Below are 12,634 nucleotides of genomic sequence, written 5' to 3' on the forward strand. Positions count from 1 at the left end.
TTATCCCCATGACCTCTGGTAGAAGCTCCTTTGGCAGCAATTGCAGCTGTTAGACTTCTTGGATAAGCCCTTTTTCATCATTGACTATGTGTCATTTTTATCTACTCTTCACAAAATTGGACTTGCCGTTGTCAGGCTCAATGGGAATTGTTGGTGAACAGCAGCTTTCAAGTCTTGCCAGAGATTCTCAAATTCAAAGATATCCAGTCTCTTATCTCTAAATTATTACAGTATCTAAAAGTTATTGCTGTGTTAGATGAACCTCCACCTCAATCCCAGATCTTGGGACAACTTTATTGTGGACTTGTAATCGTTCTTTGGTCTTTCTGATGCTGTATATTTTAGATATATTCACCAACAAACTCGGAGGCCTTTCATAAACAGGTTTATTTAAACTGAGCTCAGGTTGTATTGGAACTGCAGACAGGTGGATTCTATTAAGCTATGTATGTGGTTTTCTGGAGGCAGTGGATTGTACCAAGGCTTATTTAGGTATACCAGAGCAAAGGTGATGACTTCCTTGGCTTATGGTTTACTTGAGATTGTGAAACAACAATATGTAGAAATGTCAAGAGATATGTGCGTGAATACTGCATGGTACTGTATAATATGCTATTTGGGCAGAATAAGTGATGTAAGTACAGAATTCAGCCTCTGTTGCAAAATTTGGATCACTGGTACATTTGACTGAAGGCTATAGAAGCCCTGCTCACAACCAAGGAAATTCATCCAAAGGGTGGAGTGAGAAGACCTCTTAGATGTGCAAGTAATTTTTTTGAACTCACTGAGGACCCTTACACACAGCTGAATAAAATCCCACATCTGTTTTGAATTGGGATATATGGCAGTGTAGACTCGGATATTTCTGTTCAAAGCAGATGTGGGTTATCATGCTTTGATATTCTGGGTTATAAGAATGTGAAGTGCCCTGAAATTGCATTTATACCATGACACCTAATCCATTTCTTCCAGGGAATTGAGTTTCCAGTATAGTACAACCAGTTGCAGTAAGTGTGGACATGCATGAGGAAATTCGGATGCATATACTTAGGTCAGAAGTGAGACATTCTGGGCCGTCCACACAGCCATATAACCCACAATATTGAGGCAGATAATCCACAATATCTGCTTTGAACTGGGTTATCTGTGTCCACACTGCCATATAATCCAGTTCAATGTGGATTTTATATAGCTGTGTGGAAGGGGCCTCCACCATCATTCTGTGAATTTCCTCAATGTTACAAGTAGCAATGTTGCTCATTAGAGCTTACAAAATTTACTTTTGTGGCTTCCCAACATTCAGAATTTTTAAACCAGTTTAACCACTGGCTATGTTGATTTTGAGATTCTGGGAATTGATCCAAAAAAGTATTTCCAAGCCCTTTGTTTACTTGGGTTAAAGATATGAGGAAAAAGATAGTATGTGCATAAACATAACTACCATCACCACAGTAATATACCTCTATTAGATCAAATAGATCTTGCAAACATTGGTTATGTCTAGTAGGCTATAACTGCATGTATATACAACATTTACTGAATGTAACCATCACATATTAACTGAATTAATGTATCTAAACTCAGATTTGGTCCCATACGTTTCACTGTTTACATATTACATGCTGAAGTCATTGGTGAGCATCCTCTTCACGGCTATCTTCTGTGGCACTGTATGTACTTTCAGAAACATGATTGCACTCCTTGGCATATTAAAGAAAATGTACTGTATCTAGCTTGAATTTCAGCATGTAGCTGATGAACGTGAGTTCTTTTCATTGGTTCTGTGGAACTAGACATCTTAGAATCTTACCATAGCATTCCTATGTTATCATTCTTCAAAATTAACTCACACAAACCTAGAGGGCTTTATTTATCCCTGTGTTGGAAAGGAAAATAGCATGAATCACTCAGTGCTGATTTTCTTCTTGCTTTGGGTACAGTAAGTTACCAAATTAGATTAGTTGCATGGTTTGGAGCTGAAGTTACATACTGTAAAAAGGTATTCTACACAGCTGTGAAATACAAGATGATGTGTTTAGAGCTTTGTGGAGCTGCAGTTAATCATGAAGTCAGTCACTAAGAAGCCAGTGTGTGATCATTTGGATTGCTTTCATACATCTGGGCAGTGGGCACTTTAAAATTCTGTGTTTTTCTGCATAAAATGTGAAACTTAACATTTATGTTTGGCTATAGGTAGATTGTGAAAACTAAATTTTTAGTTCAATTCTGCTGTAAATACACAGTATCAGTTCCATTCATGAGGGCAAACCAGCTATAATGCACAATGATTGGGAAGTTCCTTCAACTAAATTTTACAGATAAAAGAACAACTTCATGCATTAGCCTAAAAATGCACTTATCTGCCGGTACTTGCCTATTTTTGGTCTGTCTTCATTTGGTAATGAATGACCACTTTCCTTTTTGCAGTTTTTCCAAAGTAAAGGGCTGGTTCTTTGATATACAGTTCTTAATAATTCAGAATGCATATATACTTTACTTGTTTTATGGTATGTTAACTAGAAAGAGTCGGCCGCTCTTAATTCTTTTAAAATCATAACTTACCAAAACTGGCAAGTGTCTTCATACATGTGCACTTGAGATTTACAACATAAGAGAAGTGGGAGAAAGTGAAACTGAAAATTGGGTCAATTCCTAATAATGCTAATAAATTCATTAACATAGCTAGAGGAACATTCAGAAGGAGAATATATGCCTTTTGGGATCTATTTGATGAAGTTATAGTGATGTTTCTGCAAATCCATGTCATCAAATTAAAGAGTTGTTCTTAATCCCTTTGGGCAGCATATCAGTTCCTTATATGTACAGACTTAAATTGCAGTAGTCCATAGCCAGCTTTGCCAATTTATAGCTGCCAGTTGCCATCTGCAACATATATTATCTGTACATACTTTCTCTTGAGTCTGATAACACTGAGAAAATGTAGAAGAGTCAGCTGTTTTAGTCTATAAGGAACAAAATGTATTAATCATCTACAAAACAATTTGTGTATAACTGCTGTTGTTTCGCTTCTTTTTTCCTCCTGGAGAATTAGAAAAAACCATCAAAGCCATAGCATGAAAATTATGTTAAACCTATTTATGTTATAAAGCCAATGACACTTTTTTTTTCTAACTAAATAATAGCCAGTACCTATAGCCAAAGCTCTCATTACTGTACATGTCTCTTTTTTTGGCAGGAAGTCAAGGATACAAATGTAATATACTGCCTTTGGGAGAGGCAGTATATTACCATGTAAAGGTACCATGTAAAGCATGATATCCAAACTTCCCTATTCCTTTAATCAGACCTTATCACAACACACATTTTAGCTTGCCCTCTAAGCTTTGGGTTGAATGAGGGCAGGCACCTACACATTGCCAAAAAAAAAATAATGGACAATAAATTTTGGAAGTGGGAAGAAATAATTTTCCATAGCATCTACATGCATTAAATTTTAAAGTAACACTATATATGCCTTTAGGTCACCTGTTGATTTATGGTGATCCCTTGTCTAAACATTCCTCAAGAGGTGGTTTTCCTAAATCCTTCTTTTAAAGTATAACCTACAGCATCTGATATTTGTTGGTGGTTTTTCATCCAAGTTCTAATCGGGGCACACTCTTCTTAGTTTCTAAGACTAGATGGTATCTGGCACAGTTAGGGTATTTAAGCTACTTTACTATAATTTGGATAGAAGCTTCGTAAGTCTTGTCTTAGTTGGGAGGACTGACAAAGATAATGGCTTTTATGGTTCTATACACGAGACTTGATTTAGGTAGTCCTTCAGATAGAGTTCTGTCTTCTGTGAAATAAAAATATGGGCCACCCTAAATTGAACAAACTACTTCCAGCCTTGTAAAAACTACTTGTATAGGTAGTCTGCATTGAAACAGAATCAAGGTTACTCAAATTGCAAACCTAGCCAAATAGTTCTGTAATCCTGCTTTCATTGTATATTTTAAGTACACATTTCTGTTGTGTTATCTAATCACATGTGTTTCTTCTCAGAAACAAGTTCCCTTTGGTCCTGGGAAGTGTATGTTATGGTATGGCTTTGTGTGCATCCATACACAAACACAAATTAAATCAAGTGCTACCAGGATCTCATTCCAACACTTGGATGCCCCAGATGCCTCACATGATGCTCAGCTAATAGCATTAAGACCTTGAAGCTAAAATATTCTAGTGTTGTAGGTCTCTCTGGCTGCATACATCGTGGGAATGTTCTGCAATGTTCACATTGTCATTTTGTTGAAAAAACTTCCCTGCAGTTGTTTTATATACAGTAGCATTCAAAGGATCCTTTCCTAAACACCCTAATACACCAATATATGCTGCTGAATCACTAAGTAAACACAAAATATGATTTTGCTTAATTTTAATGGGTGGACTTCCCAATGACACAGTGGATTAAGCCCTTGTGCCAACAGGACTGATAACTTGAAGGTTGGGTTGCTGACCTGAAGGTTGCCGGTTCGAATCCAACCTGGGAGGAGAATGGATGAGCTCTCTTTATCAGATCCAGCTCCATGCAGGGACATGAGAGAAGCCTTCCACAAGAATGGTAAAAACATCAAAAACATTCAGGTGTCACCTGGGCAACATCCTTGCAGACAGCCAATTCTCTCACACCAGAGACGATCTGCAGTTTCTGAAGTTGCTCCTGACATGAAAAAAAAGGATGGGCATCTCATGGTCATCAACTGTCAGGGTTCAAATGTCTACTCTGCTGTGAAAACACACCAGTTGCCCATGGTAAAGACACTTTTGTCCTTAGGAGAGGTAAGTGGCAAACTCCTGGATAAATCTTTCCTGTGTCTGTTTTTTTAATCTGGAGCTGATGGAAGGCACATAACAATCAGGAAAAATCCATTTCACTCCTGAGCTATATTGGTACACTTCCTCGAAAAAATGAGCTTCTCTCCTGCTCTGATGCTACTGTTAGCTTTGGTGTAAAGCAGGCATGGGCAAATGTCAGCTCTCCAGATGTTTTGAACTTCAACTCCCACCATTCCTGACAGCCTGAGCTAGAGCATCCCCAGCTGATAGCTGTCCAACCTGAGAAGGAGACCCATTACCTCTCTAGGCAATTAATTCATTTGCGCAACTGTTCTCACTGAAATATCTCATTGAAAAGGATCTAGGAGTCTTAGGCCACCTCTTCACTGCCATTTAATCCAGTTCAAAGCAGATAATCTGGATTTTATATGGCAGTTTAGAAGGGGCCCAAGATGAACATGCTCAGCTCTTTCAACCTTTCCTCATATATTTTGTTCCCCATATCTCCTGTCACCCTTGTTGCCTTTCTCTGAACTTACCCCATGTCTATATCCTCCTTCAAATGAGATGCTTCAAAATGAACACAGTACTCCAGATGAGACTACCACAATTCCTAATGGCCAGTAAACTGGCTGGGATTCCTGGGAGTCGAAGTCTTGGTGTGCAAGAATCTAATTCTGTGAACATGCCTACCCAAAGTTCTGTGCCGTTTCTTGGTTTTTTTCTATCCTTCACTCAGGCAGATTCTCCTGCCTTCCATGGCTGATATGCCTTGGCTAACTGCTGTCAGTCCTGTGTAGCTGTAGCCTCTCTAGGTCAGGGATATCATTTTTATTGAGGACCACATCAGCCTAGTTGTTGCTTTCAAAGGGCTGTTGAATCTATGGGCGGGGAATCCGTGGATACAGAGGGCCAACTATTTTTATCAATAGTAGTTGATGCTCTTTAGTTTTTATCCAATTTGACTCCCCGGATGTTATTGAATGACATTTTTTATTATCTACTATGCAGAGTGGGGATCATGGGAATTGCAACCCAATAGCACTTATGTCTCTGAGACTGCGGAAAGATCAAAGGACATTTTAACGTCAGAAATATCCACACTTCTTGTATCTAAATCCAAAGCCCACTATCCTGACTAAACAGAACAAACTGCAGCCCTCTAGATATTATTGTACTACAACTCCCATCACCTCTAGTCATGATGCCTAAAGATTAGGAATACAGGTGTTGTAGTACAGTATCTGGAGTGCCATATGAAATGACATAGTGAGCAGGATTTGGGACATGGGCCTTGCACTTGATATGTGTTCTCTAGGTAATCTGGTTTAAGATCTGGAATTGGCTGGCTCAATGCACAATACTGAAGGGAAGAAGGTACAAACTAGTCAAGGCTGTATTTAAGTGGTTAGGGCCCTGGAGCAATTACAAAAATAAGAGCTTCCTATGTACTTATGTATGGGCTTTGTTGTTAGAGCTTCATGCTGTGGTACATCAGGTTTCTTCGTGCCATATCACACCAATAACTACTCTTTGTGGCTTGAGCCACTCCCTTTCTGGTCTGGAGTGTGCGTGGCAACAGTAGGCATCTGTTCTGCTTGGATCTCTGGCACCTAGATTCTCAAAGCCAGTCACCTCAATTCTTCATCTATGTCTTCACTCTGCAGTTGGAGAATGGGGCCAGAGTTGGCCAATGCTTCCATGGGGATGGGTGGAGAAAAACTCTAAAGCTCTGTTATATAGCACTTCCCATTGATACTGTGGTTCTACTCAACCTGAGACTAACAACCAAACTGTTCTACTCAACCTGAGACTAACAACCAAACTCTGTATTTGTACCCTCTAGTTACCTGTCAATGCATGACAACCCCATGAATTCCATGGGATTTCTTTGGTAAGGATTACTCAGAGAGGGGTTTATTGGTTATGTCCTATGAAATATATCCTACAGCACCTGGCATTCATAGAATCAGAGTTGGAGGAGGCCAGACAGACCAACTCTCTGCCATGCAAGAAAAACACAATCAAGCATCTTTGACAGATGGCCAACCAGCTGCTGTTTAAAAGCTTCCAGAGAAAGGAGCCTCCACCACACTCTAAGGCAGTGAGTTCCACTGCTGAACATCTCTTTCAGTCAGGATGTTTTTCCTAATGTTCAGGTGGAATCCCATTTCCTGTAATTTCTTGTTGGTCTTTCACCCAAGTGTGAACCAGTCCTGACTTTCCTTAGCTTCCAAGATCATACAGGATCTCTTTCTTCCATGTTAATCAGAGAGAGACCTACATCCTACCCACCCATTTCCAAGGATATTTCCCCCTCAATAACATCAAAATTAAAGAAACTTCTAGCAGTGGTAGCATCCCCAGCAGCATAAGACCATCAAAGGCCCTGAAACATTTGCTTGATTTGTAACATTGATAATCCAGCCTTCTAATTGAATGTAAAACAGCTTCACTGTTCTGGAGAGTGACACAAACTTTCAAATCACGCTTTATTTCCAGAAACTTGCAGTGCCCTCATCACAAATAGCAACTGCCTTCCCTGTTACTTTCTGCTTTTGTTTCATGGCATTAATTGGGAATGCTAAATTTTGAGTAGTAGATTTGCTGCTATTTTCAACACTCAGTCCATTGGAGATACTGGCACAATTTATCACAGTACAGATCTTGGCATTTGCTATGCTATTACAATGTTTGGTTACATTTATGCAATTAAAAATTATCCCTGATCTTTGCAAGGTTTTGATGACTGATAATATAAATGGAATGATATTTGAGCTTTGGATATCTGATATTCCTTCTATAATGTCTTCAGATTGGAAAAGCTGTATGTGTAATATACACCACTGATGTTCTGTCTCAGTCTCCAATAAATGGGCTACTAAGTGCAAGAATAATAAACATTTACAAGTGAAGGAGGTAGGTTATTGGCATATTATGCAATCTTCCTTTATTGTGAAGCATATACGATTATTCCAAGAACAATGAATCTCCAGTACAAATTTAATGTACAGTATTATAGTCTGCCTGCTTTTATCTGGAACTCATTAATGCATCATTTCTCTCTTGAAAGCCAGTGTCTCAGCAAAAGTATTATTTTAACAGTGTGGTGTTGAATACTTCTTTTTTGTATGACTTTCTGTTTCCTTCCACAGCTATTGTAGTTACACCCTTTGCTGAATACTTTGTGTATATAACTTAGTTTTCATTGAAAAATAATGTTCAACCAGATAAAGGAGGGATAACAATGAACAAGTGTAAGCTCAAGAAGTTTCTGAGACTAGTGCCAGAAAATGTTCACTCACCATGACCTCCTGAATAAAGTTACACCCTATTATGTGGGATTTCTTCTTTGTTATATGACATTGGGAAACTCAGATATTTCACACTCAGTTATACTTTTTGATTAATGATAATAATAATAATTGTAATAATTTTATTTCTTGTTCGCCTCTCCTCATGGCTCAAGGTGGGTTACAGCATTACTAAAACATAAACAAACACAAACACATAATCATTTTAAACGCTCTGTAAAATACACATATTAAAACATATCTCCACAAAATATGTATCAAATACTCAAAACAAAAATAAGACATACAGTGGAGTTTAAAATTCATCATTAAAACTGTCTGGGTAGGCCTGCTAGAAGAGATAGGTCTTCACTTGTATCTTAAATTCTGACTGCTGATCCAGCTGTTGGAGCTCTACCAGCAGGTTGTTCTACAGTCGTGGAGCGGCCAATGAAAAGGTTCTCCAGTTGGTGGCTGCCAGTCGGGTTTTGGCTAGTTGGAGTAACTGCTCCGCAGAGGACCTAAGTGTGCAGGGCTGATTGTATGGGAGAAGGCAATTCTATAGGTAACCAGGATCCAAATTGTGTAGGGCTTTAAAGATCATAACCAACACTTTGCACTTTGCCTGGAAATTAATTGGCAACCAATGGATCAGTGTAATATGTTCACTCCTAGAAGTTCTTGTAACCAGTCTGGTGGCCATATTTTGAACCAGCTGGAGTTTCCGAACTTGGCAAGGGTAGCCCAATGTTACAGAAGTCCAACATTGAGGTTACCAGTATGTGCACTACCATCTTCAGGACCTCTAAATCTAGGAAGGGGTGCAGCTGGTGGATCAGCAGAAGCTGATAGTAAGCACTCCTGACCATCGCATCTACCTGGGCTGACATTTGGAAAGATGAATCCAGAAGCACGAGCTGCGAACACAGTCTTTCAGGGGGAGTGTAACCCCATCCACAAATTAGGACCCTTAATGGCAAGCACCTTTGTTTTGTCTGGATTCAGTTTCAATTTGTTTTTCCTCATCCATCACACAACCTCCTCCAGATATTCATTCAGAGGAGATACACTATCCTTAGCAGTAACTGCTTTTAAAGCCATGGCAAAATATATTTGGGTGTCATCAGCATACTGATAACATTCTGTCACATGCCTATGGATGATCTCTCCCAGTAGTTTCATGTAAATATTTAAAAGCATTGGGGATAGAATGGCACTTTGTGGGATATCACATAGCAGCTCCTTTGTTGAGGAGCAGCTATCCCCAAGCAACACCATCTGGAACCTGCCTGAGGGGTATGACCAGAATCAGGGCAGCACAGTGCCTCCAATATCCAGCCCCACCAGGCGTTCCAGAAGGATACCATGGTTAATGGCATCAAAAGCCACTGACAAATCTAGAAGCATCAACAGGAACACACTCCCCCATCGGTGTTGAGAAAGAGATCATCCACTAAAGCAATCATAGCAGTTTCAACTCCGTATCCTGCTCGGAAGTTGATGTGAAATGGGTCAAGGAAGTGTTTGTCATCCAAGATGGTCTGAAGTTGGAGGGCAACTGTCTTTTCAATCACTGTACAAAAAAGGGAGGTTAGGCACTGATCTGTAGTTATTTACATCCAGGGAGGATTTTTTAAGCAGTGGTATAACTACTGCTACTTTTAAGCAAGATGGAAAATTCCCCTCCCTGAGAGAGGTGTTAATAATTTGTTGTATTTGAGATAGAATTGTGTCTTCTCCCTGGACAACCAGCCAAGAGGGATGAGGATCAAGAAAACACGTTGTCTTCAGCTTGTCCACATTAACAGTATTCACCTATTGAAACTGATCCAGTATAATCCCACTCACAGTCGCCAAACACCTTGTTGTTGTCTTCTGCTCCAATGACAGCTTCTAAGTCGGCTCTTATGTGAGAGATTTTATCTGCGAAGTGGTTGTTAAAAGCATCACAGTGAGCTACTGAAGGTTCTAATAATGAGTTCAGGGTGAAAAGCACCTGGGTTAAGCCTCTCACCACTGTGAATAGCTCAGCTGGGCAAGAATCTGCAGATCTGTATGTTCCGAGCTGAAAATCGCATCAAGAATATGACTTGCTGAATGTGTCAGTCCAGAAACCAGTTGGGATAGGCTCCCGAACTACACCTGACAAACTGATCTCCAGTGGTATGCTGAAGTCGCCCAGAAGCAAAAGTCTGAGCAACTCCAACAACACCTCCAAGACCAGTTCCATGAGCTCAGTCAAGGATTCTGTTAGGCAGCGGGATGGATGGTACACTCACAGAATCCCAGTCTATCCCTGGTTTTCAGACTCAGGTACAAATAGGCAAGTTTATCTAATTTCTAAAAACCATTTTTTGGATGTAAAGTACATGACCAAATTTCCTTGGTAATCTATATTACTTGAGGTTGTTGCTGCCTGCCAATTGGGCAGAATGGAATATCACTGGAGCAGTAGAAAGTAGGTACAGAACTACTGAAGATGCTATTGTCAATTTGTATTTCTGAAAATCTAATCATCAAGGTATCTGAGTATCTAAATGTAGCCTGCCTACTGGATAAATGCTTTTTAAAAATATATTTTTATTTAGTTAGATGAAAGTAATTGTAACTGTCAAGATACAGACTCCTCTCAAAGTGCCACATACACAAATAGTGTTAACAAACGTTTATTAAATGAGAAGTAAAACTCAAAAAACACTTAACTTCAGTGTTATAAACCAAAGAAGTAGTTTCAGTAACAAAAAGGCACTAAAAATAGGGGGAGAGAGATAATCCGGATTATCTAGCCAGATAATCCGGTTTAAACACAGTCAAAACGCTCCAGAAAACAAACGCCACGCAACACTGTGGCACAGAGAGTCAAAAAGAGCTAACTGCTCTTAAAACGAAGCCAGAAACCGCTGGGGATGTCCAAAGCTGTTGTCTAGAAGCAAACTGGAGTCAAGAACCAAAAACGCCAAGCGGAACGCCAAAGCAGGGAGCGCGGGAGCGAGCGATGTCGTCACCAGTATACAAACCGGAGTCGAAGAGCCAGAAGAGCCAAACGGAACGACAAACGGGGCACCAAAGTAGAGAATACTGTAGCGGGAGCAAGTAAAGTCATCACCAGGAAACAGACCGGAGTCGAAGAGCCAGGAACACCAAACGGATTGCCAGAGCAGGAAACGCTGAAGCGGGAGCAAGCGAAGTCGTCGCCAAGGAACAGACCGGAGTCGAAGAGCCAGGAATGCCAATCCAGGAAGTAGACCAGACCCAGGAACACACGAAGCTGTACAGCCAGGACCCAAGGAGACAGGCAGCAACAAAGCAATGTCCCAAAAGACACCTTGCCTTCTGCAAGGCAACCATTCTCCAAACTCTACTTTTAACTTACTCATCGGAGTCTGATCCTGATGAGACCTCCGCCCTCTCCTTATTCCTTGCAGCTGATCTTGATCTTGTTAGAGGGCCTCGCCCCTCATCTCCGTCCAGTCCCTCCATCTCCGTTCAAGACTTAGATCTCCCCATGTCCCAGAAGTATGAGAGGCTTGCCAATCCCCTGATGCAGCTCCATGAGCTGGCTCATCATCCACACTTACTTGAGTCCAATCAGCATTCTTCATCTCACTCCCAGACCCATCATCCCCGGAAAAACCCTCAAACGTTTCATCTTCCGTGGGACCCATAAGTATTTCCCGGATCTTCTTTCTTTCCCTCTCCCCATCAGACTCTTGCTCCTGAGTTGACCTTTTCATCCCTCTACTCTCTGTCAACTCATCATCCTCTAGCATCTCCTCTTCCCCACTAGAGAATCCTTCAAACCTTTCATCCTCAGAGGGAGCCATAAGTATTTCACGAATCCTTTTCACTTGCTATTCTTCATCAGACACCTGTTCCCTGTTATCCCTTTTTCTCCTACTAGCAGTAGTACCAGAGCTGCTCCTTGACCCAATTACAACAGTAACATTGTCACAATTTCATACATACAATGTTATATTATTATTTTTACCTCATATGACACATTCTATTGATTACATTTCTTTACAATTCTATACATCTATTATTTATACTTATCCCGCTCCCTCTTCCTCCCTGCTCCCTCCCTCCGAGAACAGTTATGACTCTACTCAGTGGTTTATATTATTTGTCTGATCATGAGGATATTTTGGTTCAGTTCTGTATATTTTTCTTTCTCTTTCGCTCTGGCTATAAACTCTTTCCACTTCAACTCACAGTTTTCCTTTGGATGCCCATTCATATATTTGGTTCTCCTTTTAGTTATGTAGTCTTGGAGTATATACTCTGATAAATATTTGAGCATTTTTTTAAAATTCCTATTTCTTTCCATCCTAAGACAACTATTGCTTGGATAGGTAAAGGTAAAGGTTTCCCCCTGACATTAAGTCTAGTCGTGTCCAACTCTGGGGGTTGGTGCTCATCTCCATTTCTAAGCCAAAGAGCTGGTGTTGTCTGTTGATGCCTCCAAGGTCTTGTGGCCAGCAGGACTGCATGGAGCGCTGTTACCTTCCTGCCAGAGGGGTACCCATAGATCTACTCACATTTGCATATTTTTGAACTGCTAG

The sequence above is a fragment of the Anolis carolinensis genome, chromosome 4, assembly GCF_035594765.1.
Source record: "Anolis carolinensis isolate JA03-04 chromosome 4, rAnoCar3.1.pri, whole genome shotgun sequence".
Lineage (NCBI taxonomy): Eukaryota > Metazoa > Chordata > Lepidosauria > Squamata > Dactyloidae > Anolis > Anolis carolinensis.